Source organism: Pristiophorus japonicus, chromosome 9 (assembly GCF_044704955.1).
Source record: "Pristiophorus japonicus isolate sPriJap1 chromosome 9, sPriJap1.hap1, whole genome shotgun sequence".
In the NCBI taxonomy this organism is placed as follows: Eukaryota; Metazoa; Chordata; class Chondrichthyes; family Pristiophoridae; genus Pristiophorus; species Pristiophorus japonicus.
The window spans coordinates 116,396,716-116,410,762 of record NC_091985.1 but is presented as its reverse complement, the minus strand read 5'-3'; the positions used below and the strand labels follow the sequence as shown (position 1 = coordinate 116,410,762).

Sequence of the window (14,047 nt, the reverse complement as noted above, 5' to 3'; positions counted from 1 at the left end):
AGAGACTTGAGCACAAGTCACCCACTGAGATCCTGTGGCACAGACTGACCCCCAGGAGAGCAATCCTGAGCACAGGACAACAGCAGCTTATTCATATTATTCATTCATTCTCAGGATCTCTGGCAAGGCCGGCATTTATTGCCCATTTCTACTGCCCCTGGCTAGCGGTTTGATTAAACTGAGTGGCTTGCTAGGCCACTATGGGCAGTTAAGTGTCAACCACCCTGGTGCGGGACTGGAGTCACATATAGACCCAGACCAGGGAAGGGACATTAGTGAACCAGTTGGATTTTTACGATAATCTGACAGCTACATGGTCACTTTTACTGATACCAGCCTTTTATTTTCAGATTTATTAAACTGAACTCACATTCTCTGGATTACTATACCAGTAACATTACCGCTCTCCTCCTGTACCCATGTAATACAGTGGGATGGTCCAAATGTCTTGTAATGGACAATACCATCTTGCAGTGTCTTTAGCTGGTTTTGTAACTTAGTTTGCACAGTCCCAGGGTTATGAAAGAGTGACTGCACCAACCGTTCAGCAATCCAACAATTGCCACATTACTCTCTCAGTCTGGCTCAGTATATATCCTTTACACAATTGTTTAACCCATAGCACAGTCACGATGTGCAGAGTTAGAGAGGGATGTTGGATGGTGATTAAAAGTTACAGTTGTCCCATTTGAGAAAGGTTAAGAGTTCAATATCGTTCTCCATGCTATAAATAAAATCAAACCCCACCGTAGCACCTCAGCTTCAAGCCTGACGGTCAATGTTGGCCAAGATTCACCCTTGAGCTTCTCCGGAAAATGGCAAATGCTCCGCTGCTTTTTTTTTTTGTCCCTAAAGATCCATTACTGCTATCAATGGGCTTCCCAATAGGAATACCCCTGTATCTCATCCTTTTGGAAGAAGAGGGATGGTCCCTTTTATGTGATATTCAGGTGACCATCGAGAAACTTTGAATAGGTCAGTGGAGAAGTCAATGAGCTGGGCCATTCTACTCTGCAGACTGTGGGAGATAAAGTAGATGTTGAGACTAACATAGTGAAACAAGAAAAAAAGTGTAAAAAGTGAAGTAAAATGTACATTTTCTTATTGTATTAAGAACATTTCCACCAGAATATAAAAATATTGTAATACTGCTATAAATTGGGCACTGTCACAACATTCTGAATTTGTGTTTGGAGCAAAGAAGTTGATTTCTCTGTGAACGATAACTTGCACCTTTATGCCACGAATGGATAGCATTGCCACAGGACAAACATTTACCCTGGAAATATGTTCTTCAGCACCGAAGACTAGGTGGGATTCCCACCACACTCTCTTGCCCACTCTAAGGCCTCAAGTTTCCACACGATAAAAAACGGGTGCCCCTCCGAGCTGGGCGCCCGTTTTTCGCGCCTAAAACGGTGCTGGAAAAAAAACTCGCGATTCTGGAGTGCCCTGCAGCTCCTTGTCTGCCTGGCGCGGCGCCCAGGGGTCGGAGCCTACACTCGCGCCGATTTTGTAAGTGGGAGGGGGCGGGTACTATTTAAATTAGTTTTTTCCCTGCCGGCAACCCTGCGCGTGCGCGTTGGAGCGTTCGCGTTCGCGCAGTGTGAAGGAAACATTGGCACTCGGCCATTTTTGTAGTTCTTTGTAGCTGTTTAATTTTTGAACATTTTTTAATAAAAGCACATTGCCATCAGCACATCAGCACTGAGAAGGCTGCAGGGAGCCTCAGAAAGTTGAGGCAGCCGTTTCCCGACGACCTCCCCCTTTTGCCGTCGGGAAATGGCTCCTCAATTTCTGAGGCTTCCTGCAGCCTTCTGTCTCCTTCCCTCCCTCCCTCCCGCCGTCTGGAACGGCTTCCTCCCCTGCGTTCGGTCGGTTGGTTCCCTCCCGCCCGCCGTCTGGAACAGCTTCCTTCCCCCAACCCCCCCGCCCCGCCCCACCCCCCGCGTTCGGTCGGTCGGTTCCCTCCCTCCCGCCCGCCGTCTGGAACGGCTTCCTTCCCCGCCCCCCCCCGCGTTCGGGAACGGCTGCCTCGTTTTGTGAGGCTTGCTGCAGAATTCTCCCTGGCTGAAGCACTTTCACACAGGTAGGAAGATGGTTTATTTAATCTTTTCTTTGATTATAAATGTTTATTCAGGTTGGATTTATTTGTATAATATTTGTATAAGTATAAATAAGGATTTATTGTAGAATTTAATGACTTCCCTTCCCCCTCCCCCCCCCCCCCCCCCACCTCGTTCTGGACGCCTAATTTGTAACCTGCGCCTGATTTTTTAATGTGTAGAACAGGTTTTTTCAGTTCTACAAAAATCTTCACTTGCTCCATTCTAAGTTAGTTTGGAGTACGTTTTCACTGTGGAAACTTTGAAATCAGGCGTCAGTGGCCGGAGACTTTTGAAGAAAAAATTCTGTTCCAAAGTGAAACTGTTCTAACTGACTAGAACTGCAGAAAAAAAAATGTGGAGAATTGCGATTTCTAAGATAGTCTGTTCTCCACCAGTTGCTCCTAAAAATCAGGCGCAAATCATGTGGAAACTTGGGCCCCTAATGTTAAACTGTCAGACCATTGAATTCAGGCTAAAACTTACCAAACGGGTTTATTTACAAGTAAGATAATTACACTGAAACAGAAAATCATAGCAAGAAACTAGCAAAAATTAAACTTGATTTGTACAATTTTGCCTCCTTGCAGTTTTTGGGAGGCTTGTTCCATTTTTGCTGGAAAAGGTTGAGAGGGGTGGGGGAAAAGTCCATTCTCAGCAGGGGAGGGGGACGGGCCCAGTGTGGCGGGGTAAGCCCAGGTTGTTTTTGTGCACTCTTGCCCCTCTTGGCCGTACAAAAATAAATAAGTACTTACCTTCGGGCCCCTGTTGGACATGACCGCCAGCTGATGCTCCACCCAGTTGAGTCCAAAAATGGCATTAGAGTCCTAGTGACATCATTTAAATATTTATTTGATGTTGAAGCCAGCCAATTTGAATGATCAAATAGCTTCTTCTTAATCATTAGGTAATTCAGATAGTAATCATTTCTAATTTAAGGTCTGAACACCCGCATATTAATGGTACATTTTCACCTCATACCCAGTTGCACTTAGTATACATTTTGTTGTCTGTTCTCTGTGGAGAAATGCTCATACAACAAAGCTACTGTATCATAGTTGATTTACATATCAAAAAACTTACTTACTCTCATATAGGCAGCTTGCTTGTCGTAGAAACTTTGCATATTCTCTGGATAATTTCATGTACTGGATCCCTCAGTCATAGACACTTAAATATAGAACCAACCAGAGCCTATTTTAAATTCACATTATTCTATCTATCTGTACTCATATATAATGCAAACGTTTCCCCTATTAAACCCGTGAAACTCTGCTTCGAATACACTTACCCCCATCCGCTGTGACCTGACTGGTGCTGGGATTTTGCACTCTCTCGAACAGTTCTTTCTGTGGACTCTCAGTTGGGCTCACTGCGATTTTGTTTTTCTTCGCACTCTTCCTTTTCGTAGCCAGGCCTGGTATGAAAACACTGCTGGCCTCTCCTTCAATCATCAGACCCTTTGGCTCTGGAACGCGCTGATAGTGTTTGAGACAAGTTTTGTAAAATTATCTTACTTTAGAAGTATTTTTTTAATTGTAAAAGTATTTACCATCCAACAAAGAACATAGACCTCAAATTTCCTGTCATATCTTTAAGTTGTGCTAGGGTGAAGTGTCTGTGCTACTGGCAGGAGCAGCCATGTCCCATATCTCTGTCCATGTTCTCTTTGCTGGTTTGCTAGGAGGCAAATAACAAGCAACATAGCCAGAACTGCCCCATCCTACTTTCTCCGTCAGTGTCCCCGAGAATGTTCCAGTAGAATGGGTAATGTATCCTACTTCTCCTTGGCACTATCTAATGCCAACCAATGTGTCCAGTCAGTAACCTAAATTAGAAATCAAAGAAGTCCCAATCCTTGGGACATCCCATTCAGTACTTCCCCCACTCGACACAACTCCCTTAACAAAGAGCATTCTACTCTTCAGCCAATTCCTTATCCATTTGAGCTCATTTTGTGTAATGTTTAACCAGCAGTTCTTCTTGTGAAACATTGTTAACAGTTTTTGCAAGTCAATATATAACACGTTGTTGATGAATGATTAAGATGAAGCCTCTTTGGGCTTCCAGTAGTGCAGTGTTTATCTCTATGACTTGCTCACCAACAATATTTAATCTTTATTATTTACTAATTAAAACAAATTTACAAAAATGTTGTTTATATTCTGAACAGGAATCTCACATGCAGGAAACAGCTGTGTTCTTAAACACTTATCTTTATCAGCACACAGATGGAAAGTAAGAAGATACCATCCATGCATACCCTAACCATAGACCGTACAGTCTTGCATACTTCCCTCCCCTGTATAATCTCAGGGGAGGCAAAAGAAAGAAAGAACTTGCATTTATATGGCATCTTTCACGACCTCAGGCTGTCCAAAAGCACTTTACTTTTTAAATTACTGTAGGGAAATGTGATAGGCAATTTGTGCATAGCAAGGTTCCAAATACAGTAATGAGATAAATGACCAGTTAATCTGTTTTAGTTGTTTGTTGAGGAACAATTATTGGCTGGGACACTAGGGAGAACTCCCCTGCTCTTCGAATAGTGCCATGGGATCTGCCACATCCACCTGGGTGGGCAGAAGGGGCCTCGGTTTAACATCTCATCCAAGACGGCACCTCCGACAGTGCAGCACTCCCTCAGTACTGCCCTCTGACGGTGCAGCGCTCCCTCATTTCTGATCATCCGACAGTGCATCGAACCCTCGGTATTGTCGCTCCAACAGTGCAGCACTCTCTCAGTACTGCCTGTCCAACAGTGCAGCGCTCTCTCATTACTGATCCTCCGACAGTGCAGCGCTCTCTCATTACTGATCCTCCGACAGTGCAGCACTCCCACATTATTGGCTCTCCAACAGTGCAGCACTCCCTCAGTGCTATCCCTTTGACAGTGCAATGCTTGCTCAGTACTGCCCCTCCAACGTGCAGCGCTCCCTCAATACTGCCCCTCCAATGTGCAGCGCTCCCTCAGTACTGCCCCTCCAACAGTGCAGGGCTCCCTCAGTACGACACTGAAGTGTCGACCTATATTATGGGCTAAAGTCTCTGGAGTGGGGCTTGAATCTGCAACCTTCTGCCTCAGAGGCGAGAGTACTACCCAGTGAGCCACGGCTGACACCTTGGTAGTACTCCAAGAAACCATGTATAGTAAGGTCTGTTTAAGTATTTACAGCAGGTTATTGCTTGAGGGGTTTTACAAGAGATACAAATGTTGGGATTTCTCAGCAGCTTTTTATAAAAGAGAATGGGCCTGAAATTGCACTATCTGTGACAGAGTACTCTCAGAGTGAGCCGTTGTATTCCCTTTGAAATGTCCCGCAAGTTCTGGATTTCAAGCACATACACGAAATTCGAAACTTGCGGCCTGTCAACGTATGCGTTGATAGGCCATCTGCAGGGGCCCCGAGAAAGCAATTGCTGGGGCAGAATTGGGCTATTTGTCCAGCAACTGGCCAGCAATTGCCCACGTTAGTCTTACGGTAAATGCAAGCAGTCGCAGGGCCTGTTTGCATCAACCTAAGGGGATATCTAAGGCTTACATTAAATATTTTCATATCCTAAATTATGCACAAGCACTGTATTAAATGAGTTTATGCAAATATTGGTCCAGATTACAGCTTTAATGATGTATAAAATTATCAAAAAATTAAATTTTTAGTCAGTTTGGTGCAATGAAGGTAATTATAAATAAAATTCCAAATCTGTACATTGTATTAGATTTGGGGATTCCATTGCATTTCATTTGGAAATTCCGTTCGAAAATGATTGACATGGAATTCTCCTTTGTGATTGGAGGACCGGGCCCACGTGATCCCAGGTACACGTTCGCACCGCCTGCGTCCCTGAGATCCATGGGCCATTACACTGCCCTTGGCCTCGAGGCCTGAGACCACAACTTTTCGCAGTCTGGGCACCAGGAGGTAATTTCATAATTGTTTTGCGGGTCGGACGCATACTCCGACCCCTCCAACCACCGTTTCGAGCCCATTGTGTGATACTCACCTGGGATCCTTCAAGAGCCTCAGTGTAGATGGGCCTGAATGGGTCGCTAATCAGATTCTCCTCCACTTGAGATTCTCTTTTTTTCTGCTTCCTTTCGAATAAGCACATCACAAATATTCAAATATTTAGATTGTGATCTGTAACATGTAAATACCTAATCCCGATGCAAGCATAAATTCCCCGTTATCTGTTTCCTAATGCCCACTCATCTAAATACTCTCAATCTTACCAAACCTCACCAGAAAGAGAAGCACATTGCAGATCTGAAATCACATGTACAGAGTCTGCTAGTTATTTTTGCTCGGTATGAGTTACCCAGTGAGCATGGATTGTGTTGCAAAGATATGTGAAGAAACCCAGATTTACTCATGATAGGAGAGAAGGGGGCGGGGTGGGGGAGGGTTGGAGGGAGGTGAGTGAACTGGAGGCGAGGGGAGGTGTGGAGAGATGGGGAGGGGAGGGGCGATGTGGAGGGTAGGGGCAGTGCAACTTACTTATCCCTCCCCCGCCATTCTTAGTATCTCACTTTCCAGCTCAGACTGGTGGAATGGGGGCGCAGGGAAGAGGAGTGGAGTGGAGGGGAACCAGGGAAGTGGGAGGTGGAGACTGGAGATAAAATAAAATAAAATAGAGGTAGTGAAAGCAAGTGGCTTGTTTGATAACTTAGCTACTGGAAGAAAAATCAACTGGAAACAAGTGGCCAAATTCCCAGGAAGGTTCTTTAATCTCCTGTTAACGGACATCAATGGAAACCCAAGGAAAGGAATCCCTGAAAGGGCTGAGCTGGTTGGAAATCTGTCCACACCGGACTTTTCCCAAATCTACACGGGATTTCTGACACATTCCCGACAAATGAGCAGCAGAAGGTTCTGGAAATGGGCTGGGCTGGGACCCAATATGCCTTTGGGATTGTCCAGGGGAGCCATGTCTGGGTCAAAACCTCCATCCATCTGCCCCAATCATGGACCACACATCAGGAGCGGGGTCCCTGTGCACAGAGCTCTAGAAACTGCTCTCGAATAGGTTGCTGCAAAATGGGGGGTAAATTTGGTGAAATTCCGCTCCCAGCTGGAGTCTGGGACGATGGATTCCTGGTCAGTGAAGGTGTGGAAAGTCAGCATTGGGCTCATTAATCTCTCTGCCTTTTTCTCCAATCCATGATCTCATCCAGCCAGTTTCTGCAATGGAAGTGCAGTCTTGCAAAATTCACTCTATGGTGCGTGTGGAATAATAGAATCTTACATAGAAACATAGAAAATAGGTGCAGGAGTAGGTCATTTGGCCCTTCGAGCCTGCACCACCATTCAATAAGATCATGGCTGATCATGCAACTTCAGTACCCCATTCCTGCTATCTCTCCATACCCCCTGACCCCTTTAGCCGTAAGGGCTACATCTAACTCCCTTTTGAATATATCTAACGAACTTGCCTCAACAACTTTCTGTGGTAGAGAATTGCACAGGTTAACAATTCTCTGAGTGAAGAAGTTTCTCCTCACCTCGGTCCTAAATGGCTTACCCCTTACCCTTAGACTGTGACCCCTGGTTCTGGACTTCCCCAACATCGGGAACATTCTTCCTGCATCTAATCTGTCCAATCCCATCAGAATTTTATATGTTTCGATGAGATCCTCTCTCAATCTTCTAAATTCCAGTGAATATAAGCCTAGTCGATCCAGTCTTTCTTCATATGTCAGTTCTGCCATCCCGGGAATCAGTGTGGTGTATCTTCGCTGCACTCCCTCAATAGCAAGAATTTCCTTCCTCAGGTTAGGAGACCAAAACTGCACACAATACTCAAGGTGTGGTCTCACCAAGGCCCTGTATAACTGCAGTAAGAACTCCCTGCTCTTATACTCAAATCCCCTCGCTATGAAGGCCAGCATGCCATTTGCTTTCTTTACAGTCTACTGTACCTGCATGCCTACCTTCAATGACTGATGTACCATGTCACCCAGGTCTCGTTGCACCTCCCCTTTTAGTAATCTGTCACCATTCAGATAATAATCTGCCTTCCTGTTTTTGCCACCAAAGTGGATAACCTCATACTTTTCCACATTATACTGCAACTGCCATGTATTTGCCCATTCACCTAACCTGTCCAAGTCCCCCTGCAGCCTCCTAGCATCTTCCTCGCAGCTCGCACTGCCACCCAACTTAGTGTCATCTGCAAAATTGGAGATATTACATTCAATTTATTTGTCTAAATCATGAATGTATATTGTAAATAGCTGGGGTCCCAGCTTTGAACCCTGCGGCACCCCACTAGTCAAAGAAACAAAGAAAATAGGTGCAGGAGTAGGCCATTCGGCCCTTCGAGCCTGCACCGCCATTCAATGAGTTCATGGCTGAACATGCAACCTCAGTACCCCATTCCTGCTTTCTCGCCATACCCCTTGATCCCCCTAGTAGTAAGGACTTCATCTAACTCCTTTTTGAATATATTTAGTGAATTGGCCTCAACAACTTTCTGTGGTAGAGAATTCCACAGGTTCACCACTCTCTGGGTGAAGAAGTTTCTCCTCATCTCAGTCCTAAATGGCTTACCCCTTATCCTTAGACTGTGACCCCTGGTTCTGGACTTCCCCAACATTGGGAACATTCTTCCTGCATCTAACCTGTCTAAACCCGTCAGAATTTTAAACGTTTCTATGAGATCCCCTCTCATTCTTCTGAACTCCAGTGAATACAAGCCCAGTTGATCCAGTCTTTCTTGATATGTCAGTCCCGCCATCCCGGGAATCAGTCTGGTGAACCTTTGCTGCACTCCCTCAATAGCAAGAATGTCCTTCCTCAAGTTAGGAGACCAAAACTGTACACAATACTCCAGGTGTGGCCTCACCAAGGCCCTGTACAACTGTAGCAATACCTCCCTGCCCCTGTACTCAAATCCCCTCGCTATGAAGGCCAACATGCCATTTGCTTTCTTAACCACCTGCTGTACCTGCATGCCAACCTTCAATGACTGATGTACCATGACACCCAGGTCTTGTTGCACCTCCTCTTTTCCTAATCTGTCACCATTCAGATAATAGTCTGTCTCTCTGTTTTTACCACCGAAGTGGATAACCTCACATTTATCCACATTATACTTCATCTGCCATCTCACCTAACCTATCCAAGTCACTCTGCAGCCTCATAGCATCCTCCTCGCAGCTCACACTGCCACCCAACTTAGTGTCATCCGCTAAAATTCAACTTTTACCAAGATTTGAACTCGGATCGCTGAATTCAAAGTCCAGGCTGCTCACCATTACACCATTGAACCAACGATCAAGATTTGACCTCGGATCGCTGAATTCGAAGTCCAGAGTGCTCACCATTACACCATTAAACCAACGATGCCTAAAAGAACACCGCTCCTTCAAGCCAGAATTGAACCAGCGACCTAAGGATGACTTTACTGCTTATTCCACTACAGTCCTCTGCTCTACCAACTGAGCTATTGAAGGGAAGCTGCCTGCCATTCTGAAAAGGACCCATTTATTCCCACTCTTTGCTTCCTGTCTGCCAACCAGTTCTCTATCTACATCAATACATTACCCCCAATACCATGTGCCTTAATTTTGCACACTAATCTCCTGTGTGGGACCTTGTCAAAAGCCTTTTGAAAGTCCAAATACACCACACCCATTGGTTCTCCCTTATCCACTCTACTAGTTACATCCTCAAAAAATTCTAGAAGATTTGTCAAGCATGATTTCCCTTTTATAAATCCATGCTGACTTGGACCAATCCTGTCACTGCTTTCCAAATGTGCTGCTTTAATGATTGATTCCAGCATTTTCCCCACTACCGATGTCAGGCTAACCAGTCTATAATTCCCTGTTTTCTCTCTCCTTTTTTAAAAAGTGGGGTTACATTAGCTACCCTCCAATCCATAGGAACTGAACCAGAGTCCATGGAATGTTGGAAAATTAACACCAATGCATCTACTATTTCTTGGGCCACTTCCTTAAGTACTCTGGGATGCAGACTATCAGGCCCTGGGGATTTATCGGCCTTCAGTCCCTTCAATTTCCCTAACACCATTTCCTGAGTAATAAGGCTTTCCCTCAGTCCCCCCTTCTCCCCGAGTAATTTCGGGGGGTTATTCGTGTCTTCCTTAGTGAAGACAGAACCAAAGCATTTGTTCAATTGGTCTGCCATTTCCTTGTTCCCCATTATGAATTCACCTGATTCTGACTGCAAGGGACCTACATTAGTCTTCACTAATCTTTTTCTCTTCACATATGTATAGAAACTTTTGCAGTCAGCTTTTATGTTTCCTGCAAGCTTACTCTCATACTCTATTTTCCCCATCCTAATTAAGCCCTTAGTCTCCTCTGCTGAATTCTAAATTTCTCCCAGTCCTCAGGTTTGCTGCTTTTTCTGGCCAATTTATATGCCTTTTCCTTGGACTTAACACTTTCCCTAATTTCCCTTATTAGTCACGGTTGAGCCACCCTCCCTTTTTTATTCTTATGCCACACAGGGATGTACAATTGTTGTAGTTCATCCATGTGATATTTAAATGTCTGCCATTGCCTATCCACCGTCAACCCTTTAAGTATCATTCTCCAGTCTACCCTAGCCAATTCACGTCTCATACCGTTGAAGTTTCCTTTCTTTAAGTTCAGGATCCTAGTCTCTGAATTAACTGTGTCATTCTCTATCTTAATGAATAATTCTACCATATTATGGTCAATCTTCCCCAAAGGGCCCCGCACAACCAGATTGCTAATTAATCCTTACTCAAGACCCAGTCTAGGATGGCCTGCTCTCTAGTTGGTTTCTCGACATATAGGTCTAGAAAACTGTTCCTTATACACTCCAGGAAATCCTCCTCCACAGTATTGCTACCAGTTTGGTTAGCCCAATCTATATGTAGATTAAAGTCACCCATGATACTGTTGTACCCTCATTGCACGCATCCCTAATTTCCTGTTTGATGCCATCCCCAACCTCCCTACTACTGTTTGGTGGTCTGTACACAACTCCCACTAACATTTTCTGCCCTTTAGTGTTTCGCAGCTCTGCCCATATAGATTCCACATCATCCACGCTAATGTCCTTCCTTACTATTCCGTTAATCTTCTCTTTAACCAGTAACGCTACCCCACCTCCTTTTCCTTCCTGTCTGTCCTTCCTGAATATTGAATACCCCTGGATGTTGAGTTCCCAGCCTTGGTTACCTTGGAGCCGTGTCTCCGTAATCCCAATTACATCATATCCGTTAACAGCTTCTGCGCAGTCAATTCATCCACCTTATTACGAATGCTCCTCGCATTGAGACTCTGAGCCTTCAGGCTTGTTTTTTTAACACTCTTTGTCCTTTTAGAATTATGTTGTAATGTGGCCCTTTTTGATTTTTGCCCTTGATTTCTCTGCCCTCCACTCTTGCTTTTCTTTTTCCTACCTTTTGCTTCTGCCCCCATTCTACTTCCCTCTGTCTCCCTGCATAGATTCCCATCCCCCTGCCATTTTAGTTTAATCCCTCCCCAACAACACTTGCAAACACTCCGCCTTGGACATCGGTTCTGGTCCTGCCCAGGTGCAGACTGTCTGGTTTGTATTGTTCCCTCCTCCCCCGGAACCGCTTCCAATGTCCCACGAATTTGAATCCCTCCCCCTTGCACCATTCCTCAAGCCACGTATTCATCTGAGCTATCCTGCAATTCCTACTCTGACTAGCACGTGGCACTGGTAGCAATCCTGAGATTACTACCTTTGAGCACAAAATCTTATAGCACAAAACGAGGCCATTCAGCCCATCATGGCTGTGCCGGCTCTTTGAAAGAGCTGTCCAATTAGTCCCACTCTTCTGCTCTTTCCCCATACTCCTGTTAATTTTTCCTTTTCAAGTATTTATCCAATTCCCTTTTTGAAAATTGCTATTGAATCTGCTTCCACCAGCCTTTCAGGTAGTGCATTCCAGATCATAACAACTTGCTTTGTAAAAGATTGCTCCTCATCTCCCCTCTGACTTTTTTGCCAGTTACCTAAAATGGAATGTAATTGATATTTACCTGGCCTGTTCATTTTCATAATCTCAGTGACCAAAGATATAACTAGGGCCATTACACAACCTATGACTCAAACCTGCCATTGATTGGTTAAACCTTCTCTGGCCCCCATCACCACACTTACTCTGCACTGGGCCTTGTCTCTTGGTCAATCCTCTGCTCCATTGTGTCTGTCTCAAGTCTTCTCTTTGTCACGTGAACGGAGAAGGTGCCCTACTTTCATCAGTGGTTGAATTAATTTGGTCTCACAGCCAAGTGCAACAAAGCATGATTCCACATCGAGTACACAAACTATCCCGAAGCTCTGGATTCGACCAGCGGCTGGAAAGATCTGCTAAAAACAGAATGTTGGGAGTTCAGCTCTACACCAGGATTTGAGCACATGATCCAGGTTAACACTCAAGCGCAATACTGAAGGAGAGCTGAACTGTCGGAGGCGCTGTCTTTTAAACGTGATATTAAATCGAGACTCTGTCTGCCTGGTTAGGTGATGTAAAAGATCTCATGACACTATTGGACGATGAAAGACCACTGGACGTCTTAAAGCGCTTTACAGCCAATGAAGTACTTTTGGAGTGTAGTCATGGTTGTAGTGTAAGAAAGAACATGGAGTTCCCTGGTGTCTTGGTCAACACTCAACCCTCAACCAACACCACCAAAAACAGATAATCCAGACATTATCTCATTGCTGTTTATAGGATCTTGCCAATCCGTCTCTCTCCTAAACCCACTACATCTCAGCTCCTCCCTCTCATATACCCTCTACTGCTCCTCCTGCCTCTTTCCTAAATCCAACTCGCTCCTAAATTCCCTAGTGCTTTGTCTATTGCTCTCCTAAACCTTCCAATGCTCATTCCATCTTTCTTCTATGGGCTAAACTTTCACCTTCATTTTCGGTGGGTTTCCGTCGATTTTCTCAGCGGTACAACTGTTTTTGCTAGAGAATTCGCGTGCTAGAGAATCCGCCCGGTGAAAGTTTCCCCCTTAGTGTTTTAATGGCATCGCCCCAATCTCAAAACGCCCGCCGGGACCAAACCGCTGATGTGCACCGCCGAGAAAATCGCCAGGGCATAAGTTTGGCCTCAACAGAACCAGTCCAGATCGCCGAGGGAACTGCCCTGTAAAAGCTGCTTAAACAGGGTAGTAGGTGAGTACTCTGCAAACAAAGATAAGTTAAAGGTTCTTTTTTTTAAATTGTAAAACGGTGATTAGCTTTAAAAGTGTCTTGGGAATGTTTTTTAACTTTATTTTTTTTTTGTGAACATTCTTTTTTAAAGTTTTCCCCCCTCCCTAGGCCCAACCGCAGCCTCAGACTAAATGTCTTTTTTAAATTTAAGAACCGCCCATTTTACTTAGTTTCCTTTAACCGCTGAGGATAATGGTGCAAGATCCATTTTCTCGCCGGGCAATTATTTTTAACTTAATAATGGAAATTTTCGCCAGCGTTACTTACAAAACGTTAGCAGTTTTTCTGGGTGGGCAATCGGGGGTTGAGGGGCTCTTGGGAAAGTCTAGCCCTTAATGCTCCATCCATCTCTCTTCTAAGTCATCTCTCACTTATTCAATCTGTGTCCTAAATACTCTGCTGTTCAATCCAACTCTCTCCTAAACCCTCTCTCTCACTCAGTTAATTTCTCTCCTAAGCCCTCTCTGCTCAGTTAATCTAATCCTTAAACTCTTTGCCATTAGTTTGTCTCTCAATGCAAGTTGTTATTTAGTTGATGTGAAAGGGCACTGTCATAGGAACAGCCTGATACTTGTGCTGTAATTTTAGCTCCTTCAGATTGAATAGAATTAAATTGTGACTGAATTAAAGAGACTGATTGAAAACAAACATTCAGAATTTCTGTAGTTAGAGCAATATTCCTTGTTTTTGTCTCTTGAAATGGAGCCTGAACATCAGTCCCAGAGTTACGATTTGATGTACCGGGAT

The 14,047-nt window shown here is 44.6% G+C and overlaps 1 non-coding gene across 1 annotated transcript; it reads right to left on the bottom strand.

Moving 5' to 3' along the window:
* Positions 1-9,469: 9,469 nt before the first annotated feature.
* Positions 9,470-9,561, bottom strand: trnay-gua (transfer RNA tyrosine (anticodon GUA)). The gene is given in 2 exon segments: positions 9,470-9,505; positions 9,525-9,561. It is a non-coding gene; the product is annotated as a tRNA-Tyr (tRNA).
* Positions 9,562-14,047: the final 4,486 nt, after the last annotated feature.